At 55.6% G+C, this 12312-nt stretch overlaps 1 long non-coding RNA gene across 1 annotated transcript in view; it reads left to right on the top strand.

Annotated features, from left to right (window-relative positions):
- LOC149427077 (uncharacterized) overlaps positions 1–1480 on the top strand; it is a 23667-nt gene extending 22187 nt beyond the window's left edge. The window contains exon 2 of the long non-coding RNA XR_016311450.1: positions 1086–1480. This is a non-coding gene — a long non-coding RNA (uncharacterized LOC149427077). The remainder of the gene's footprint in view (positions 1–1085) is intronic.
- Positions 1481–12312: the final 10832 nt, after the last annotated feature.

Below are 12312 nucleotides of genomic sequence, written 5' to 3' on the forward strand. Positions count from 1 at the left end.
AACATGTCAGTAAATGACGACTCCCATGTGCAAGGGGCCACAAGCAGTAAACATGTCAGTAAATGACGACTCCCATGTGCAAGGGGCCACAAGCAGTAAACATGTCAGTAAATGATGACTCCCATGTGCAAGGGGCCACAAGCAGTAAACATGTCAGTAAATGATGACTCCCATGTGCAAGGGGACACAACAAGTAAACATGTCAGTAAATGACGACGCCCATGTGCAAGGGGCCACAAGGAGTAAATACGTCAGTAAATGACGACGCCCATGTGCAAGGGGACACAAGGAGTAAACATGTCAGTAAATGACGACGCCCATGTGCAAGGGGCCACAAGGAGTAAATACGTCAGTAAATGACGACGCCCATGTGCAAGGGGACACAAGGAGTAAACATGTCAGTAAATGACGACTCCCATGTGCAAAGGGCCACAACGAGTAAACACGTCAGTAAATGAATACGGCCATGTGCAAGGGGCCACAACAAGTAAACACGTCAGTAAATGATGACTCCCATGTGCAAGGGGCCACAACGAGTAAACATGTCAGTAAATGACGACTCCCATGTGCAAGGGGCCACAAGCAGTAAACATGTCAGTAAATGATGACTCCCATGTGCAAGGGGCCACAAGCAGTAAACATGTCAGTAAATGATGACTCCCATGTGCAAGGGGCCACAAGCAGTAAACATGTCAGTAAATGATGACTCCCATGTGCAAGGGGACACAACAAGTAAACATGTCAGTAAATGACGACGCCCATGTGCAAGGGGCCACAAGGAGTAAATACGTCAGTAAATGACGACTCCCATGTGCAAGGGGCCACAAGGAGTAAATACGTCAGTAAATGACGACGCCCATGTGCAAAGGGCCACAACGAGTAAACACGTCAGTAAATGAATACGGCCATGTGCAAGGGGCCACAACAAGTAAACATGTCAGTAAATGACGACGCCCATGTGCAAGGGGCCACAAGGAGTAAACACGTCAGTAAATGACGACTCCCATGTGCAAAGGGCCACAACAAGTAAACACGTCAGTAAATGACTGCACTCCAATGAAACATTTTCTCTTTTTGTTTCGCAGGTTTTCGCTGAGCTGTGTGCACTGCCCCATAGACAACAATGCACCTCATTCCAGATCGGAAACGTTTACTCCCGAAACAGGAAAAATCGGCAAAATGGTTGGGGGCTCATCCGGGATTTCCATTCATTTCAATCTGAGAACAATCGGGGTCCTCCAGACAGGATTTGCACTCATTTCCAATCTGAATGAATTTCCATCACATGATACCGGCGCCCTGACGTGTTGGGTCCAAAGTCACATGTTATGCACGTCGGCAAATGAGCCGGAATCCATCTGTCTTTCTACACAACCATGAAGACAGTTGCTCGTGTCATTTACTCTTCATGTCCCAGGAACTTTTTATTTCTGCGATTATTTAGAATGATATCGGCGTAATAAATGATGTTTATGAGGAATTTTTGAGGTTTTTATTATTGAAGACGATTCCAATGTTGGCACCAAACCGTCCTCACAGACCTCCCCCGACCTCACAGACCTCCCCCGTCCTCACAGACCTCCCCCGTCCTCACAGACTTCCCCCGACCTCACAGACCTCCCCCGACCTCACAGACCTCCCCCGACCTCACAGACCTCCCCCGTCCTCACAGACCTCCCCCGTCCTCACAGACCTCCCCCGACTTCAACGACCTCCCCCGTCCTCACAGACCTCCCCCAACTTAAACGACCTCCCCCGTCCTCACAGACCTCCCCCGACTTCAACGACCTCCCCCGTCCTCACAGAACTCCCTCGACCTCACAGACCTCCCCTGACCTCACAGACCTCCCCCGACCTCACAGACTTCCCCCGTCCTCACAGACTTCCCCCGTCCTCACAGACCTCCCCCGACCTCACAGACCTCCCCCGTCCTCACAGACCTCCCCCGACTTCAACGACCTCCCCCGTCCTCACAGAACTCCCTCGACCTCACAGACCTCCCCCAACTTCACAGAACTCCCCCGTCCTCACAGCCCTCCATCGACTTCACAGACCTCCCCCAACTTCACAGACCTCCCCCGTCCTCACAGACCTCCCCCGACCTCACAGACCTCCCCCGACCTCACAGACTTCCCCCGTCCTCACAGACCTCCCCCGACCTCACAGACCTCCCCTGTCCTCACAGACCTCCCCCGACTTCAACGACCTCCCCCGTCCTCACAGAACTCCCTCGACCTCACAGACCTCCCCCAACTTCACAGAACTCCCCCGTCCTCACAGCCCTCCCTCGACTTCACAGACCTCCCCCAACTTCACAGACCTCCCCCGTCCTCACAGACCTCCCCCGACTTCACAGACCTCACCGTCCTCACAGACCACCCCCGACTTCACAGACCTCCCCCGACCTCACAGACGTCCCTTGACCTCACAGACCTCCCCCGTCCTCACAGACTTCCCCCTGTCCTCACAGACTTCCCCCGTCCTCACAGACCTCCCCCGACCTCACAGACCTCCCCCGTCCTCACAGACCTCCCCCGACCTCACAGACTTCCCCCTGTCCTCACAGACTTCCCCCGTCCTCACAGACCTCCCCCGACCTCACAGACCTCCCCCGTCCTCACAGACCTCCCCCGACTTCAACGACCTCCCCCGTCCTCACAGAACTCCCTCGACCTCACAGACCTCCCCCAACTTCACAGAACTCCCCCGTCCTCACAGCCCTCCATCGACTTCACAGACCTCCCCCAACTTCACAGACCTCCCCCGTCCTCACAGACCTCCCCCGACCTCACAGACCTCCCCCGACCTCACAGACTTCCCCCGTCCTCACAGACCTCCCCCGACCTCACAGACCTCCCCTGTCCTCACAGACCTCCCCCAACTTCACAGACCTCCCCCGTCCTCACAGACCTCCCCCGACTTCACAGACCTCACCGTCCTCACAGACCACCCCCGACCTCACAGACGTCCCTTGACCTCACAGACCTCCCCTGTCCTCACAGACCTCCCCCGTCTTCAAAGACCTCCCCCGTCCTCACAGACCTCCCCCAACCTCACAAACCTCCCCGACTTCACAGACCTCCCCCATCCTCACAGATCTCCCCCGACTTCACAGACCTCCCCCGTCCTCACAGACCTCCCCTGACTTCACAGACCTCCCTCGACTTTACAGACCTCCCCCGACCTCACGGATTCTGCGTTTTATCGACACGTCCTTCAATGTGAGAACGACTTATCATTTCCCACAAACTGGCCGGTGACTTGGCTTCTCCTTCCACTGCAAATTGACCAATCGGAGCCATGACCGATCACCACAGACCCGTGACCGATCACCACAGACCCGTGACCGATCACCACAGACCCGTGACCGATCACCACAGACCCATGACCCATCACCACTGAGCCGTGACCGATCACCACAGACCCGGGACCGATCACCACAGAGCTGTGACCGATCACAACAGACCCGTGACCCATCACCACTGAGCCGTGACCGATCACCACAGACCCGGGACCGATCACCACAGAGCCGTGACCGATCACCACAGACCCGTGACCCATCACCACAGACACGTGACCCATCACCACAGAGCCGCGACCGATCACCACAGAGCCGTGACCGATCACCACAGACCCATGACCCATCACCACACCACAGAGCCATGACCGATCACAGAGCTATGACCGATCACCACACCACAGAGCCATGACCGATCACCACAGACCCGTGACCAATCATCACAGAGCCGTGACCCATCACCACAGAGCCATGACCGATCACCACAGACCCGTGACCCATCACCACACCACAGACACGTGACCCATCACCACAGAGCCGTGACCGATTACCACAGAGCCATGACCGATCACCACAGACCCGTGACCGATCACCGCAGACCCGTGACCCATCACCACTGAGCCGTGACCGATCACCACAGACCCGTGACCCATCACCACTGAGCCGTGACCCATCACCACTGAGCCGTGACCGATCACCACAGACCCGGGACCGATCACCACAGAGCCGTGACCGATCACCACAGACCCGTGACCCATCACCACTGAGCCGTGACCGATCACCACAGACCCGGGACCGATCACCACAGAGCCATGACCGATCACCACAGACCCGTGACCCATCACCACTGAGCCGTGACCGATCACCACAGAGCCATGACCGATCACCACAGAGCCGTGACCGATCACCACAGAGCCTTGACCGATCACCACAGAGCCGTGACCGATCACCACAGACCCGGGACCGATCACCACAGAGCCGTGACCGATCACCACAGAGCCGTGACCGATCACCACAGAGCCGTGACCGATCACCACAGACCCATGACCCATCACCACACCACAGAGCCATGACCGATCACAGAGCTATGACCGATCACCACACCACAGAGCCGTGACCGATCACCACAGAGCCGTGACCGATCACCACAGAGCCGTGACCGATCATCACAGAGCCGTGACCCATCACCACAGAGCCATGACCGATCACCACAGACCCGTGACCGATCACCACAGAGCCGTGACCGATCACCACAGAGCCGTGACCGATCACCACAGACCCAGGACCGATCACCACAGAGCCGTGACCGATCATCACAGACCTGTGACCCATCACCACAGACACGTGACCCATCACCACACAGCCGTGACCGATCACCACAGAGCCGTGACCGATCACCACAGACCCGGAACCGATCACCACAGACCCGTGACCCATCACCACAGAGCCGTGACCGATCACCACAGACCCGTGACCGATCACCACAGAGCCGTGACCGATCACCACAGAGCCGTGACCGATCACCACAGAGCCGTGACCGATCACCACAGACCCATGACCCATCACCACACCACAGAGCCATGACCGATCACAGAGCTATGACCGATCACCACACCACAGAGCCGTGACCGATCACCACAGAGCCGTGACCGATCACCACAGAGCCGTGACCGATCATCACAGAGCCGTGACCCATCACCACAGAGCCATGACCGATCACCACAGACCCGTGACCCATCACCACACCACAGAGCCGTGACCCATCACCACACCACAGAGCCATGACCGATCACCACAGAGCCGTGACCGATCACCACAGAGCCGTGACCGATCACCACAGAGCCGTGACCGATCACCACAGACCCAGGACCGATCACCACAGAGCCGTGACCGATCATCACAGACCTGTGACCCATCACCACAGACACGTGACCCATCACCACACAGCCGTGACCGATCACCACAGAGCCGTGACCGATCACCACAGACCCGGAACCGATCACCACAGACCCGTGACCCATCACCACAGAGCCGTGACCGATCACCACAGACCCGGGACCGATCACCACAGAGCCGTGACCGATCACCACAGACCCGGGACCCATCACCACAGACCTGTGACCCATCACCACAGAGCCGTGACCGATCACCACAGACCCGGGACCGATCACCACAGAGCCGTGACCGATCACCACACCACAGAGCCGTGACCGATCACAGAGCCATGACCAATCACCACACCACAGAGCCGTGACCGATCACCACAGAGCCGTGACCTATCATCACAGAGCTGTGACCCATCACCACAGAGCCATGACCGATCACCACAGACCCGTGACCGATCACCACACCACAGAGCCGTGACCCATCACCACACCACAGAGCCATGACCGATCACCACAGAGCCGTGACCCATCACCACAGAGACGTGACTGATCACCACAGAGCCGTGACCGATCACCACAGAGCCATGACCCATCACCACAGAGACGTGACCGATCACCACAGAGCCGTGACCGATCACCACAGAGCCGTGACCCATCACCACATAGACTTGACCGATCACCACAGAGCCGTGACCGATCACCACAGACCCGGGACCCATCACCACATAGACTTGACCGATCACCACAGAGCCGTGACCCATCACCACAGACCCGGGACCGATCACCACAGACCCGTGACCGATCACCACAGACCCGTGACCGATCACCACAGACCCGTGACCGATCACCACAGAGCCGTGACCCATCACCACAGACCCGGGACCGATCACCACAGACCCGTGAACCATCACCACAGACACGTGACCCATCACCACAGACACGTGACCCATCACCACAGACCCGTGACCGATCACCACAGACCCGTGACCTGAAATCAAGGCTCCTTCTCCTGCATACAGGAACCTCCATCCGGTTATTCTTGGGGTGGGAATTGTAATAACATTTCTCTTCTTCCACCAAATCCCCGACAACCTCCGAGGTGTGCGATCCGAAGAGGAGAGATTGGATTTCTGTACGTAGGAGGAGAGGCCGGGACTCCGACCTCCAGGCACAACCGTCCTCTGCAAATCAAATGCACAATAACCTCCAACTGACCTCCAACCAACTGGAGGAAACCAGAACTCTGCCCGGGAGGAGAATCCTCCAACGTCCAGGATGTGAGGCGGCTTAAAGGATTTGTGTCAGTCACTTCCTATCACCGGAACACATCAAATGGAACAAACAGAAATTAATTCCTTTTCTCTTTTCTTTTATTCTCTTTGTTTCTATCTTTCTCTTTTTTCTCTTTTTTTTCTATCTTTTCATTTTCTTGTCTTTTTTTCTCTATTTTTTCTATCTTTGCTTTCTTTTTACTTTTATCCTTTTCTTTTTTCCTCTTTTTTTTTGCTTTTTTTTATTTATTTATTTCTTTTACTTTTTTTATATCTTTTCTTTCCCCCCTCCCCCATTCTTTTTGTGCCTTGTTGCCTCTCTTTTCGGATCTTTCATTTTCATGGATAATCCACTCGATTTTTTTTCCCTTTTAATGCATAGTAGCTGGATAAAATGTGGATTTTCATACCTCCCTAGAACCCCATTTTACCCTTCCCTCTAGAACTCAAGCCCCCCAATTGTAAAGCTCTTGCATCTGTTCTTCCATCTGCATCCTATATCCTGATACCCCCCCCCCCCCCCCGCTGATCTCCAAGTGTTGAATGTTACTGCTCTCATCTCAGGATCTATAGGAAGGGAAGACATTCCTTGCTGTATATATATGAAGCTGAAGCAAACCCATCAGGAAATATGTAGCTGCTGGAGGGTTGAAGGTTGTCCATGCCTTGTGGAGGTGAGAAGCTGCCTAACCTGGGATGGTAGACGTGATGTACCTGCCAGGAGGCTGAAGGTTGTCTATGGCTAGTGGTGGTGAGAAGCTGCCTACCCTGGGATGGTAGACGAGATGTACCTGCCAGAAGGCTGAAGGTTGTCCATGCCTACTGGTGGTGAGAAGCTGCCTAACCTCAGATGGTAGACAAGATGTAGCTGCTGGAGGGTTGAAGGTTGTCCATGCCTTGTGGAGGTAAGAAGCTGCCTATCCTGGTATGGTAGAGGAGATGTAACTGCTGGAGGGCTGAAGGGTGTCCATGCCTTGTGGCGGTGAGAAGCTGTCTAACCTGGAATAGTAGAGGAGATGTACCTGCCGGAGGGCTGAAGGTTGTCCATGCCTTGTGGCAGTGAGAAGCTGCCTAACCTAGAATGGTAGAGGAGATGTACCTGGCGGAGGGCTGAAGGTTGTCCATGCCTTGTTGCGGTGAGAAGCTTCCGGAGGACTGAAGGTTGTCCATGCCTTGTGATGGTGAACAGCTGCCTAACCTGGGATGGTAGACGAGATGTTCCTGCCGGAGGGCCGAAGGTTGTCCATGCCTTGTGGTGGTGAGAAGCTGCCTAACCTGGGATGGTAGACAAGATGTACCTGCTGGAGGGCTGAAGGTTGTCCATGCCTTGTGGTGGTGAGAAGCTGCCTAACCTTGGATGGTAGATGAGATGTACCTGCCGGAGGGCTGAAGGTTTTCCATGCCTTGTGGCGGTGAGAAGCTGCCGGAGGGCTGAAGGTTGTCCATGCCTTGTAGCGGTGAGAAGCTGCCTAACCTGGGATGGTAGACAAGATGTACCTGCTGGAGGGCTGAAGGTTGTCCATGCCTTGTGGCAGTGAGACGTTGCCTAACCTGGGATGGTAGACGAGATGTGCCTGCCGGAGGGCTGAAGGTTGTCCATGCCTTGTAGTGGTGAGAAGCTGCCTAACCTGGGATGGTAGACAAGATGTACCTGCTGGAGGGCTGAAGGTTGTCCATGCCTTGTGGCGGTGAGAAGCTTCCTGACCTCAGATGGTTGATGAGATGTAGCTGCCGGAGGGCTGAAGGTTGTCCATGCCTTGTGGTGGTGAGAAGCTGCCTAACCTTGGATGATAGATGAGATGTAGCTGCCGGAGGGCTGAAGGTTGTCCATGCATTGTGGTGGTGAGAAGCTGCCTAACCTGGGATGGTAGACGAGATGTACCTGCTGGAGGGCTGATGGTTGTCCATGCCTTGTGGTGGTGAGAAGCTGCCGGAGGGTCGAAGGTTGTCCATGCCTTGTGGTGGTGAGAAGCTGCCTAACTTGGATGGTAGATGAGATGTAGCTGCCGGAGGGCTGAAGGTTGTCCATGCAATGTGGTGCTGAGAAGCTGCCTAACCTTGGATGGTAGACGAGATGTACCTGCCGGAGGGCTGAAGGTTGTCCATGCCTTGTGGCAGTGAGAAGCTGCCGGAGGGCTGAAGGTTGTCCATGCCTTGTGGCGGTGGGACGTTGCCTAACTTGGGATGGTAGACGAGATGTACCTGCCGGAGGGCTGAAGGTTGTCCATGCCTTGTGGAGGCGAGAAGCTGCCTGACCTCAGATGGTAGATGAGATGTAGCTGCCGGAGGGCTGAAGGTTTTCCATGCCTTGTGACGGTGAGAAGCTGCCGGAGGACTGAAGGTTGTCCATGCCTTGTGATGGTGAACAGCTGCCTAACCTGGGATGGTAGACGAGATGTACCTGCTGGAGGGCTGAAGGTTGTCCATGCCTTGTGGCAGTGAGACGTTGCCTAACCTGGGATGGTAGACGAGATGTTCCTGCCGGAGGGCTGAAGGTTGTCCATGCCTTGTGGTGGTGAGAAGCTGCCTAACCTGGGATGGTAGACAAGATGTACCTGCTGGAGGGCTGAAGGTTGTCCATGCCTTGTGGCGGTGAGAAGCTTCCTGACCTCAGATGGTTGATGAGATGTAGCTGCCGGAGGGCTGAAGGTTGTCCATGCCTTGTGGTGGTGAGAAGCTGCCTAACCTTGGATGATAGATGAGATGTAGCTGCCGGAGGGCTGAAGGTTGTCCATGCATTGTGGTGGTGAGAAGCTGCCTAACCTGGGATGGTAGACGAGATGTACCTGCCGGAGGGCTGATGGTTGTCCATGCCTTGTGGTAGTGAAAAGCTGCCGGAGGGTCGAAGGTTGTCCATGCCTTGTGGTGGTGAGAAGCTGCCTAACCTTGGATGGTAGATGAGATGTAGCTGCCGGAGGGCTGAAGGTTGTCCATGCAATGTGGTGGTGAGAAGCTGCCTAACCTTGGATGGTAGACGAGATGTACCTGCCGGAGGGCTGAAGGTTGTCCATGCCTTGTGGCGGTGAGAAGCTGCCGGAGGGCTGAAGGTTGTCCATGCCTTGTGGCGGTGGGACGTTGCCTAACTTGGGATGGTAGACGAGATGTACCTGCCGGAGGGCTGAAGGTTGTCCATGCCTTGTGGAGGTGAGAAGCTGCCTGACCTCAGATGGTAGATGAGATGTAGCTGCCGGAGGGCTGAAGGTTTTCCATGCCTTGTGACGGTGAGAAGCTGTCGGAGGACTGAAGGTTGTCCATGCCTTGTGATGGTGAACAGCTGCCTAACCTGGGATGGTAGACGAGATGTACCTGCTGGAGGGCTGAAGGTTGTCCATGCCTTGTGGCAGTGAGACGTTGCCTAACCTGGGATGGTAGACGAGATGTTCCTGCCGGAGGGCCGAAGGTTGTCCATGCCTTGTGGTGGTGAGAAGCTGCCTAACCTGGGATGGTAGACAAGATGTACCTGCTGGAGGGTTGAAGGTTGTCCATGCCTTGTGGCGGTGAGAAGCTTCCTGACCTCAGATGGTAGATGAGATGTAGCTGCCGGAGGGCTGAAGGTTGTCCATGCCTTGTGGTGGTGAGAAGCTGCCTAACCTTGGATGGTAGATGAGATGTAGCTGCCGGAGGGCTGAAGGTTGTCCATGCAATGTGGTGGTGAGAAGCTGCCTAACCTGGGATGGTAGACGAGATGTACCTGCCGGAGGGCTGAAGGTTGTCCATGCCTTGTGGCGGTGAGAAGCTGCCGGAGGGCTGAAGGTTGTCCATGCCTTGTAGCGGTGAGAAGCTGCCTAACCTGGGATGGTAGACAAGATGTACCTGCCGGAGGGCTGAAGGTTGTCCATGCCTTGTGGCGGTGGGACGTTGCCTAACTTGGGATGGTAGACGAGATGTACCTGCCGGAGGGCTGAAGGTTGTCCATGCCTTGTGGAGGTGAGAAGCTGCCTGACCTCAGATGGTAGATGAGATGTAGCTGCCGGAGGGCTGAAGGTTTTCCATGCCTTGTGGCGGTGAGAAGCTTCCGGAGGACTGAAGGTTGTCCATGCCTTGTGATGGTGAACAGCTGCCTAACCTGGGATGGTAGACAAGATGTACCTGCTGGAGGGCTGAAGGTTGTCCATGCCTTGTGGCGGTGAGAAGCTTCCTGACCTCAGATGGTAGATGAGATGTAGCTGCCGGAGGGCTGAAAGTTGTCCATGCCTTGTGGTGGTGAGAAGCTGCCTAACCTTGGATGGTAGATGAGATGTAGCTGCCGGAGGGCTGAAGGTTGTCCATGCATTGTGGTGGTGAGAAGCTGCCTAACCTGGGATGGTAGACGAGATGTACCTGCCGGAGGGCTGATGGTTGTCCATGCCTTGTGGTGGTGAGAAGCTGCCGGAGGGCCGAAGGTTGTCCATGCCTTGTGGTGGTGAGAAGCTGCCTAACCTTGGATGGTAGATGAGATGTAGCTGCCGCAGGGCTGAAGGTTGTCCATGCATTGTGGTGGTGAGTAGCTGCCTAACCTGGGATGGTAGATGAGATGTACCTGCCGGAGGGCTGAAGGTTGTCCATGCCTTGTGGCGGTGAGAAGCTGCCGGAGGGCTGAAGGTTGTCCATGCCTTGTGGCGGTGAGACGTTGCCTAACCTGGTATGGTAGGTGAGATGTACCTGCCGGAGGGCTGAAGGTTGTCCATGCCTTGTGGTGAGAAGCTACCTGACCTGGGATGGTAGACGAGATGTACCTGCCGGAGGGCTGAAGGTTGTCCATGCCTTGTGGAGGTGAGAAGCTGCCTGACCTCAGATGGTAGATGAGATGTAGCTGCCGGAGGGCTGAAGGTTTTCCATGCCTTGTGGCGGTGAGAAGCTTCCGGAGGACTGAAGGTTGTCCATGCCTTGTGGTGGTGAGAAGCTGCCTAACCTTGGATGGTAGATGAGATGTAGCTGCCGGAGGGCTGAAGGTTGTCCATGCATTGTGGTGGTGAGAAGCTGCCTAACCTGGGATGGTAGACGAGATGTACCTGCCGGAGGGCTGATGGTTGTCCATGCCTTGTGGTGGTGAGAAGCTGCCGGAGGGCCGAAGGTTGTCCATGCCTTGTGGTGGTGAGAAGCTGCCTAACCTTGGATGGTAGATGAGATGTAGCTGCCGCAGGGCTGAAGGTTGTCCATGTATTGTGGTGGTGAGTAGCTGCCTAACCTGGGATGGTAGATGAGATGTACCTGCCGGAGGGCTGAAGGTTGTCCATGCCTTGTGGCGGTGAGAAGCTGCCGGAGGGCTGAAGGTTGTCCATGCCTTGTGGCGGTGAGACGTTGCCTAACCTGGTATGGTAGGTGAGATGTACCTGCCGGAGGGCTGAAGGTTGTCCATGCCTTGTGGTGAGAAGCTACCTGACCTGGGATGGTAGACGAGATGTAGCTGCCGGAGGGCTGAAGGTTGTCCATGCCTTGTGGTGGTGAGAAGCTGCCTGACCTCGGATGGTAGGTGAGATGTACCTGCCGGAGGGCTGAAGGTTGTCCATGCCTAGTGGTGGTGAGAAGCTGCCTGATCTGGGATGGTAGATGAGATGTACCTGCCGGAGGGCTGAAGGTTGTCCATGCCTTGTGGCGGTGAGAAGCTGCCTGACCTCGGATGATAGATGAGATGTACCTGCCGGAGGGCTGAAGGTTGTCCATGCCTAGTGGTGGTGAGAAGCTGCCTGATCTGGGATGGTAGATGAGATGTAGCTGCCGCAGGGCTGAAGGTTGTCCATGCCTAGTGGTGGTGAGAACCTGCCTGATCTGGGATGGTAGATGAGATGTAGCTGCCGGAGGGCTGAAGGTTGTCCATACCTTGTGGTGGTGAGAAGCTGCCTGACCTCAGATGGTAGACGAGATGTTGCTGATGACA

The sequence above is a fragment of the Staurois parvus genome, unplaced genomic scaffold (genome assembly GCF_062004578.1).
Source record: "Staurois parvus isolate SC_StPar_1 unplaced genomic scaffold, SC_StPar_1.0 ptg004058l, whole genome shotgun sequence".
In the NCBI taxonomy this organism is placed as follows: domain Eukaryota; kingdom Metazoa; phylum Chordata; class Amphibia; order Anura; family Ranidae; genus Staurois; species Staurois parvus.